Source organism: Cyprinodon variegatus, unplaced genomic scaffold, assembly GCF_000732505.1.
Source record: "Cyprinodon variegatus isolate N-32 unplaced genomic scaffold, C_variegatus-1.0 Scaffold100, whole genome shotgun sequence".
Lineage (NCBI taxonomy): Eukaryota > Metazoa > Chordata > Actinopteri > Cyprinodontiformes > Cyprinodontidae > Cyprinodon > Cyprinodon variegatus.
This window is the reverse complement of record NW_015150553.1, coordinates 963,206-973,417: the sequence shown is the minus strand read 5'-3', so window position 1 is coordinate 973,417 and position 10,212 is coordinate 963,206. Positions and strand designations below refer to the sequence as shown.

Here is a 10,212-nt window from a genome sequence, read left to right as displayed (position 1 = left end):
TCCATCCATCCATCCATCCATCCATCCATCCCTCCATCCATCCATCCATCCATCCATCCATTTTCCATCACGCTTTATCCCAAGCGGGGTTGCGAGGGGTGCTGGTGCCTATCTCCAGCTGTCTACGGACGAGAGGCGGGGTACACCCTGGACAGGTCGCCAGTCCATCGCAGGGCCGCTACCAACACTTGTTTTTATAAAAGAAAACTTTACATGCATTAAGATTTTTGTACTTTTCTTTGATGAAGTTCTTCCTCTCTTAGGGTATTATATTTGAAAAAGTCATTTCATTACTTAAAGACATTATTTTGGCCATACTTACCTGTGTAATGATACAAAGTTCTGATATTTTATGAGGCGAGCAGAGCATTCAATATGAACATTCTGTCAAGTAAAAAGCCATTTTTTGTTGTTAAATTAAAGATCATACAGGTTTTATCTTAGAGGTGGATATGAGTTATGATTAAGGTAAATACTGAATTAGGTGTTTACCTATCAATAATCTTTTCGATTAGTCGTTTTATCTAAAAAGACATGTTTTTAGTATATTTCTACAAAACAAGCCAATAGACTATGGGAAAAAAAACTTTATTGTTCCCTTATAACCCTAACCCATTTAGATTTATTGCAAAACTCAAAACATAAATATATAAGAATATATATACATGTAATTATAAATGCAAACAACTTAATCTTTACTGGAAAATTTGTAGATATTCTATGTTCATAGTTAATATTTGTTGGCTTTTGTCCTTTTTACTGCTGTAAATAGTTTATTCTCTTAGACAATGGGCATGTTTTATAGTCTGTGTACTAGGCCTCCTGAATGATTCAAGTAACAAATTAGGTGATGATTGTTTCAATATTCAGTTAATCACAATTAATCTGATTAATTGTTTTAGCCCTATACTGAATGTTGTTTGTCCAACTTTAGACAGTGCACTTAGTGATCTCTAATACGACTGTGGCTATGTTATTGATCTTTACCAACTATCATTTTTTACTATCAACAAGGTCATTTGTTTCTGCAGAAATAGCATGAAAGATATGTAATCCAATAAAAGGATGATAGGAGAGTAGCAGTTAAAGATAGGCCAAAGGAGCTTATCTTGAATTTGTGCCAAAATATGACTACAGCTGTTAATGTCAATTATTCAAAAATAAATTTCCATTTAGAATTGAAGTGCTTTGTTCTAATGCTGTCAAACCAACAGTTGATCTATAATTCCTTACATCTTCCCATATTTTACTGAATTATGCGGCTTCAATTTGATCTTGAAGTCCGACTAAACAGGGTGTGAAAATAATTGGACTGCTTTAGGAAGTTAATTTCATTAAATCTGTTTACTATTATTTATCCATGAATCCTCCTTGAATAAGTTGCAACTGCTATTGTTTTGTCGTTCCTTTGGGTCTTTGGTCTGTCGGTGAATAACATGCATGCTGGTTAAACTCTCAGTCTTTGCTTTTTCATGGTGTTGCCAGTCTGCTGCTGTAACCATTGCTGAATCCTTCCTGCTCACAACCTTAAAGTTTTCAGTCGTAATTTCCTTTTTAGCTCTATCTTATCTAATCACTGATTTCTACAATAAGGAACTAATCTGATTTCTCTTGTAGTCGTTAACATCCTTTAGGATTTAGCTTGGATGTTTGCTTGAGGTTTTCGTGTTCTTGTGGCCTAACATTACCTTATCTTCTTCTGTGTTTATCATTAGTGCTGTTTTATGTGTGTTTCCTTGATTAACTAGTTTGGTTAATTATACTTAAATGGTAAAGCACTAAAGCATTCAGTTTTCTGAGTAAGTCATTTTTTTTTACCATTTACAGATATGGTTGTTTCAGAGTAAAAATTCTTTTTGGCGCTGTTTGTCCTGCTAATATTCAAAGCAGTGAAGATCTACATGTCAAACGTATATGAGCAAACAGAAAGTACATGCAAATTTAAAGGTTAAGACATCATTTCCACTCTTGACCTTCCTCTCATCTGCTCCATCTATATGCCCCCAGAAAGCCGGATTAGTGTGGCTTGCAGAATTTTGACATTTGGGGGACTTCAAAGGTTGAACTATGACTTCAACAGGAGGAGACTGGGGTCAGATAGAGACTAAGGTCCCTCTCCACATAATTAACCTGTATTTAATTTTTTTTTTTCCATTTAAACATCTGACCTCAGTCAGCAAAAAAACACAGGCTCTAGTGTAAAGTAGCAGGACGTTTTTCTAAATCATAGGCATACACTGACACGCACCCACATAAGCACAGTCAGTGCTGACAATGATGATGAACTTGTGAACAAATGTGTAATATTAACGCATATCAGGCCTTATGACTTGTGCAACAGAGTTGTAGTGAATATGTACAACCTCTGAGCCTGGCGATGTGTCTCCCTGATTACATAAAGCTGCAGTAGCTGTTTAACATAATTTTATAATCAATGCAAAATGTCAGGTTTCCTCGTCATTAATAACTCCCGGAAAAAGGCGTGCTGATTTTAAGTGTTTTCTGGCTCAAAAAGTGGATTTTATTTAAAAATCGCTAGTATTAAGCATAAATTACTTTACAATTATTTTCAGTAAAATCCAAGATAATCAATCACCTTAAGATGGTCAACTACTAAATGAATATAATTGGTAAATATGCAGTTCAATCTCAACGTAAAGATCATCATAATTCTTGAGAAGTTACAAGGGATTAGGGATGGGATGGTTTTTGGCTCGGCTCCCAAAGAAGAGCCGGCTCTTTTGGTTCCCAGATGGCCCTCTATTTGTTATCCATGTTGGCCAATATGATTGGTTCTAATGTTATTAAATCATTTTGCATTTATTGTTTGATTATAAGCCATATACTTGCCTAATTTTATCTATCTATCTATTTGTTTTTGTTTTTGTTTTACATTTTATTTCATCTTTGAACTTTTTTTTTTTTTTAAACACAAAAGCAAATAAAATAGAAGCAAACTCCACCTGGTAAAAAGGTGTATGATCTCATATTCTCAGATCTGATTAGCCACAAGTCAGTAATGCTGTCAGTCACAAACAAATGATGTGAACGGGACAGAACTACTGAGGGGAAAATTGAGCATTTAAAGCAAAAAAGTGGGAAGCCGGTTCTTCCTATCCAGTACAGCTCTCAGAGCTGATATTTTGTGGTGCACCTCCCAGAACACACCACTCCCAGGGTAAAACATGGCATTGACACTATCATGCTGCTGGGATACCTTTCTCAGCAGAGAGAGGGAAGATGGTCAGGTTACTGAGCTATTCTATAACTATTATAAACAAATCCTATATGTTGAACAGCAGTAAATGTGTAAACTCTTAAAAAAAACTGTATCAACTTCACATTTATGCTGTGTAGTTATTTACCATAAAATCCTCATAAAAATGAAAAATAAGACAGCACATGAAAAAAGTTGTATGGGGTAAGAACTTTTCTATATTTCTATTGACAAGTGGTGCTTGATGCGTTATAAGTTAAAATCTGTAATCATTTGGTCTATCAAAGGTTTCTGGACTCAACCAACATACTTTTGGATCAATTAATCTACAGCGTTGCAGTGTTTAGTTTAAAAAAAGCAATAAAATGACTTGAAGGAATAAACTACTTCTTAAAATAAACTTCCACAATTGAAATCCCCCTTTCTGCTTCTGTTTCTCTTTTTTTCTTTTTTTGTGTTTTGTGACACCTTTTAAATTGAAAGTTCTTTAGTTTGTGTATTGAGGAAAAAATCTGGATGTCTGCCAAGAGACCTAGTGCTCACGTACAGATCCTAAAATTCAAATACGGGTTTTGCATTCAGGCTAATTCTGCTCTACTTAGTATGATCTAATGAGTTTTTTTTTTCCGGAAGTTTGGGATCTAAATGTATATAGTGAAATATTGCTGGACTTGTTTGCCTTTGAGGTGCTTTTAGATGTGTTCTCTTCTCTTTCTGTTTTAAGTAAGTGTTACCTTGGCTCACCTATCTGCAGCCCAGCCTGCTTCTCCAAACAGGGAGCTCTTGATTTAGGAAAACCAACTACAGCAGTTAATTCTACTTTTAAATGCAGATATGTTTCAGAAAAGCAGGACATTTTTAAAACTTTCTCTACTACAATGGTTAGGAGGACGTTAAACATTATAGGATCTTAGCCAAATATTTTCCGAGACTATTAAACTGATCTCCCCCCCCAAAAAAAACAAAAAAACCCCAAAACATTGAACTAATTAGATGAAGAGATCCCATCATGTAACAATGAACCTTGCTTCAGCTAGGGCTTTTTAACTTTAAGGCATCTTTTGGGCAACAAAATTGTAGCAGAGAGACCCCATTGGCTAAATAGAGGGCTGCATGCATGTGTCCCTGTTGGGTCTGTGTTGGTTTAAGGCCAACACAGACCCATTCTAACAAACCAATAAAATAATCCTGACATGAAATATAAAAAAATGTGAAAGTATGAAAACTAAGCTTAAGAAAGGGGAGATTTAAATCACATCTTCTCGCGTGATCCCAAATAGGACGAAACCTACTGAATCAACAAGATTTTTTGGAGAAAGAAGGTGTGGCCTGTTTGGAGTCATTATACCATATTATTTGAGACTGGCTTTTTTGTCTTATTTTGTAGTTATGTGGAAAAAAAAATATCTTTAAAAAGATTATGTATGGTGCATAATTTATAGCTATAGTTTCACATGACTTCAAAATAAAATGTTCATGATGTGTGAACAGTCATTGCTTAAAGGAAGGAGCTGATCTCAACCTCGTTTCTGACCCAATGGTAAAACACAAATGTCATGACAGAAAAAAAATGTATGATGGTGAATCAGCGGTTGTGAACCGGAGAATATGAGAACCACATTGAGGAAGATAGGATGAAATTAAAGCCAACATCTTTAAGGATGTGAGGAAAGAAAAATAGAAACGGGAGATATTCTAAGGGTTTAAATAAAAACAGAAGAATAAGGAAGTAAGAGGAGGAAGATTCCAATGGATAGGCCACAGGCATTGAAAACTAAGATAGAACAAGGCGTAAAACTAAAAAAAAAAGATGAAAGACAAAGTCATCCTCTGTCTAGTTATCAATGATTCATCATTAGTGCAAGTTTCAGTTTTCTCCTTGTTTGGTGAAGCTGCACGCCTCCATCTTTCTCTACTTCTATCTCCCTCACACGCATACACTGCTCCTTTCTGTCAATCGATGGAAATGACACCCTCAAGGTCAGTATAGCTTCATTTTGGGCCCTAGGCTTTACAGAGCATGCTCAGCATACCCAACACATCCACATCACAACCACCTCCTCTTCTTCACTCATTCCCTGCTGAAAAGCAGCTCTTGCCTCCAGTTCTTGAGGTTTTCATGAGCTCTGTTCCTCTAAAAAACAAAAAAAAAACAAAATGTGCAACAGATATAAGAGAAGCACAAAGTGAAGACTTTCGACCCTCTACACTTTCTGAAACTGGGGCTATAAACAGAGGCTTGGTTAGAAACAGAATGCTTCTTTTTACTTATTTGATCAAATCCTTTTCTGTTTCAGAGAGGATTTCTATCGAAATTCTAGACTATTGTCCTGTCAAATGCATCTTTATCACCAGTTTAGCATCTTTACAATTCTTCAGACTAGAAAGTTTTAACAGAAGACGTCATGAAACCCTTCTTTCTTTATACGAATATTTCCTTTGTAACCATAACAACATCCTTAACGGACAATGGGTTATTTGAGGTAAATTGGCGGAGGCTCTAACTCCTCTGCTGCTCTAAAGGCCTTCCTTGAAAGTGTTGTACAAGTTCATACTCAGTGAGAAGCTGACAAGTCTGGTTGCAAAAGCAAATAAATACAAACAAACAAAGAAATGTAGATACTAAAGCCCAAGGCTTTTTATTGAATTATTATATCTTAGATTATTTCTTCTCATATTGATGCTTCACTTAATTTGTGTGAGGTTATCTGAACATAATCAGTGCCACATGCCAACAGTTGCACTGGTTCAGTTTAGCTGTCTTGCAAACTTTTTGCAGCAATTCCCCCATTTAGTTTTTAAAAATTAAATTAATTTTAGAGTAAAACATTCACAGGAAACTCCTGTTAGGCTTCACAATTGGTTGGTTTTGAGTTGGTCAGTATTAAATACAAATACTAACTTTACACAATGCTTTTCCTTCTGCCCTGCATTAGTCCTTCAAACTCGATACTGAGCATTGCTTGATGAAAGAGTAAGAGGACACTGCCTTCCATTTTGTATTATTTTATTTTATTTCCTGAGTCACGTTAATGCGTTTAATGACCTCAGTGTAGAGAGCAGGAGACGAGAGTTTTGTTGCCTATGGTGGATCCTAAGGGCTATGATTGTTTGAAGTGCTCTGAAGATTGCAGCTCCTCTTTAACTGTTAAATGTTACTTGGAGACTGTGCACTTGCCTGATGGATTTTTCTTCCTGCTGTCCTTTACAAGTAAAGTACGGTATAAGCAAAATATACTCCTGGAGAAAACCTCTTTACCTGTAAAAACCACAGCAATGGTTTTGACACCCTTATAGGTGTGTTTTTCCTTTTCTGAAGGAAGATTCTAAGCTGCTTTGCCAAACTGGTTTAGTCCCAGAGTAGTTGTTATTGATGATTTACTCTAAACTGTCCTCCCTGTCTGCCATCAGTACTGTCGCTTCTGCTACACATATGACTGAACCATGAAAAACTGGTTTATGTAATTGATTATTGGTTTATTTGAAAGTCACTGCTTTGTTTTGGAGAATTCAAAACATTGACTGTCTTCTCCTTAAGCCACTTTTATTAGTCATTTGTTAATGTTTCCAAAAGTTGAAATCGTGACATAATGTTTTGCCTTTAGAGTAATGGCTTCTTACTTGTAAGGGGTTGAGTTTGTTGTGTGAAGGCCACTTAGGAAGTGTTTTTTTAATAATTAGTATTACTTGAGAAGTTTTTTTTTTTTCTCAGTCTTAAACTTTTTGTTTAATATCTTTAGATGTTGTTTGAGTTTTTCTACATATTGTCAATGAATCACCTGTACCTCCTGCAGGAGGACAGGCCAAAGACATGATAGAGTTTACAGCTGGGTTAGGGCTCTTGGAAATGCAAACCTCCCCCTTTTCCTCCAAATGTAACAACAGTCATGGGCTGAACATGTTTTCTGGCCACATGTCTCCAAATAAATAATAATCTCTCTTACCAGATCAATCCAGTATCTTCACAAAGCCTTTTGTTTTTCTTCTTGGCTTAATATCCACATTGTCCACCAAAATATGTTAATGTTTTGAATCCAGAACCCTGCTGCTTCCTAAATGTTAAGGTTTAACTTGCATGTTACTGTTTGAACAGATGCACATAGCACCTGTAGGCATCTGGAATTGTACCAAGAGGATGAACCACACCTGCGCAAGTCCAGTGTTCTTGTTCCTTCAGTTGGTGTGCAGCTGACAAGTCTGGTTTCAAAAACAAAATGAAAACATCACACACAAAAAATTTTAGATTTACCACTAAAGCCCAAGTATTTGTATTGAATTTTTATTGCTTCATTTCATCTTAGATTATTTATTCTCATATTGATGCTCCACTTAATTTGTGTGAGGTTGTCTGAAGATGTGGAGCAGCGAGGCTTAATCAACCTCAATAAACTAGTCAAGTAACAGATCCAACACTTGAAATAAAATAATACTGAGATCATCTGATTGGCTAAAATTTCATTATACTGTAGGCAAAATAATTTTAGTAATCCTTACTGACCTTGGAATCAGATCTGAAAAATTTAACTACCAAGACGTGCTTTTCCTGCATTAGGAATTAGAATTATGCGGTAAGTTGATACACAGAAAAACACAAATTTGACAGAAAAGCATTGGAGATATATGGTGTGGAAATAAGAAAATACTCATTGCAGACTAATATAAAGATAACAGAGGAAAAAAGTACAACTTTGTGCAGACGAAGAACACCAGATATGATAAAAATTTATTATTTCAACAATAAAGAATTAAATCAAACAGTATTTATATGTGGTTGAGTATTTTTATTATTTGCAGCAGGAAAATGTACAGTGTAAGTTTCCTATTTTAAGTAATAGGAACATCTCTGTCTGATCTTTAGTCTTGTTCAGTGTCACCAAGTGGGGAAATTATATCTCTGTATTTATTTAATAAGTTGAACTTAAGAATCAAACATATCTCATTGTGTTTGAAGTGGTTTTCATAGCCGCTGGGTTTCAGCCTTTATTTGTTTATCATTAGGCTCCATTTAGGTTTAAGTAGAGAATAACCTGAAATTTACATATTAGCTTTTTTTTTTATTCAACCTTCTGTCTTACAGGTATTATCTTAAGAAAACAGTCCTTGATCCCAAATCAGCTTGGAAGCAGATGAGATTATTATCATAGCTGAAATCAAACATAACATTTCTGCTAAAACAGTAGAAGTAGCGCTTTAGTAATCTTCTCTTTTCTTTTCATAACATATAATGTAAGAATATCATTTAATTTTCATAATAGGCCAGGAGACACTTGGATTAAGCAAAAAAAGCTAATCAAATATTTTCCATATTCAAGTTACGCAATAAATCTTTCATATGTGTTTGGTTTTGGTATATACAATTTTTATTTCATATGTTCTCTGCACACTGAATACAAGTGACAAAGTATTCCCACTTTAATATCCTCAATTTTACTCTAAATTTCTAATGTTTGGTATCTGAATAACAAGTAATTGCAAAGACAGTCAAGGAAGGTGGTTAAATTATTAATATTGTTTATTTAATTTTTTTCCCTTTTGGTCTTTAGGGAAATTACCTGGAGAAAAATATCAAGTCTTAAGCGGGAATTTTCTAAAGCAGAAGCACTGGTGATTGGATAACTGTCAAAAAAGCTTGAAAATAGTCACCAATAGTGGATGTCTTTCTCATCTCTGTTAGGGAGTCTATTGTACAGCTGTAGATCATTTCCTGTCCTGCGCTGGTCAGCCTGACCTTTGCGAACTGTCAAAGTGGTGAAAAATGAGAAGGCTTAAACAAGGAGAGCAGTGTGGGAACAGGACATGGTGTATACATACAATCTGAGATTGGTACGGATGGAATTATTATGGAGCAGCTGAATCTTCTGAATTTGTTTCCATTTGATTTGGGGAAGGGGGGTAAAATTTGATTATTTGCCACTTCAAAAAGAAAGCACTTTGAAATGTTGCGCATGAGCTCATTTTAAATCAGACACCATAAGTGGACGTTAAATGATCTTACAAAAAAAAAAACAATACATGATTATCTAGTGTGCAAATTTAAAACAATAAAGCTTTTAAAGTCTGGGACATGCTGTTTTCTGGCGGCAGCCCCAATTCATTAATGCAAATATTTCTTTCTCTTTAATCGTATTTTCAGACAGCTGTTTGTCCTAGATGATGGATCAAAATAGAAAGAACAGCCTCACGGTCCCACATTCACTCTGAAAGAGCCAACATAATTGGGTTCAGAAAAGTGCCTGTAAGTGCCAAGCATATGCCGATATGCCCTGAGTATGACATCAGTTGGTGGGACAGAAAGCGTACTGTAAAACCAACACAATGTTTGTATTTTCAACCAGACAACAGAGTTGTGATGCAAAATCCCTGTGATCTGGTTTTCTCAGAACCACAGCTTTTTTCTTTTGTTGTCTAGACCGGGGGTTCCCAAAGAGGGGATTGGGATGCCCCTTGAGGGGGGGCTCCCTTTTCACAATCATTATGATGTGATCCCTGAGGTAAATGGAGAGCCAAAATGTTATAAAATACAAACATGTGAATGCCCCATGACATGTAACATTTATTTATTTGTTTGTTTATTTTGATTTATATGTCTAATATATGGTTAGAAATCTGATTACTTTGTTAAGTTCCCCATGAAATAATTAAATTTTATTTATTGAAATGTATTTAAAAGTGAATATAATTGCTTAATTTATATATATATATATATATAGCTTTCCCCTAGATTCTCAAACAGTCTGAAAATATGCATGTTATGTTGACTAGTCTATTTAGGTATGGGTATGTATGCATGGCTGTTCATCATTTGCCGGGGACCTTTTACATCAAAGATGCTCCCGTTAAGCCTAATTCAGAATAAACCAGTCACAGCCAGAAGATTCAATGCTTTTAGATCTCTAGATCTCTTTAGCCAAGGTTGTTTAATTAAGTTCAAACTGAGCCCTCATGACCATAGGGTTACCATGAACTGATGGCTACTTTCAGCAAAGCAATGTGAA

At 35.4% G+C, this 10,212-nt stretch overlaps 1 protein-coding gene across 13 annotated transcripts in view; it reads left to right on the top strand.

Annotated features, from left to right (window-relative positions):
• The window catches only part of ntrk2 (neurotrophic tyrosine kinase, receptor, type 2), a 104,978-nt gene that overhangs the window by 22,989 nt on the left and 71,777 nt on the right, over positions 1–10,212 (top strand). The window lies entirely within an intron of this gene.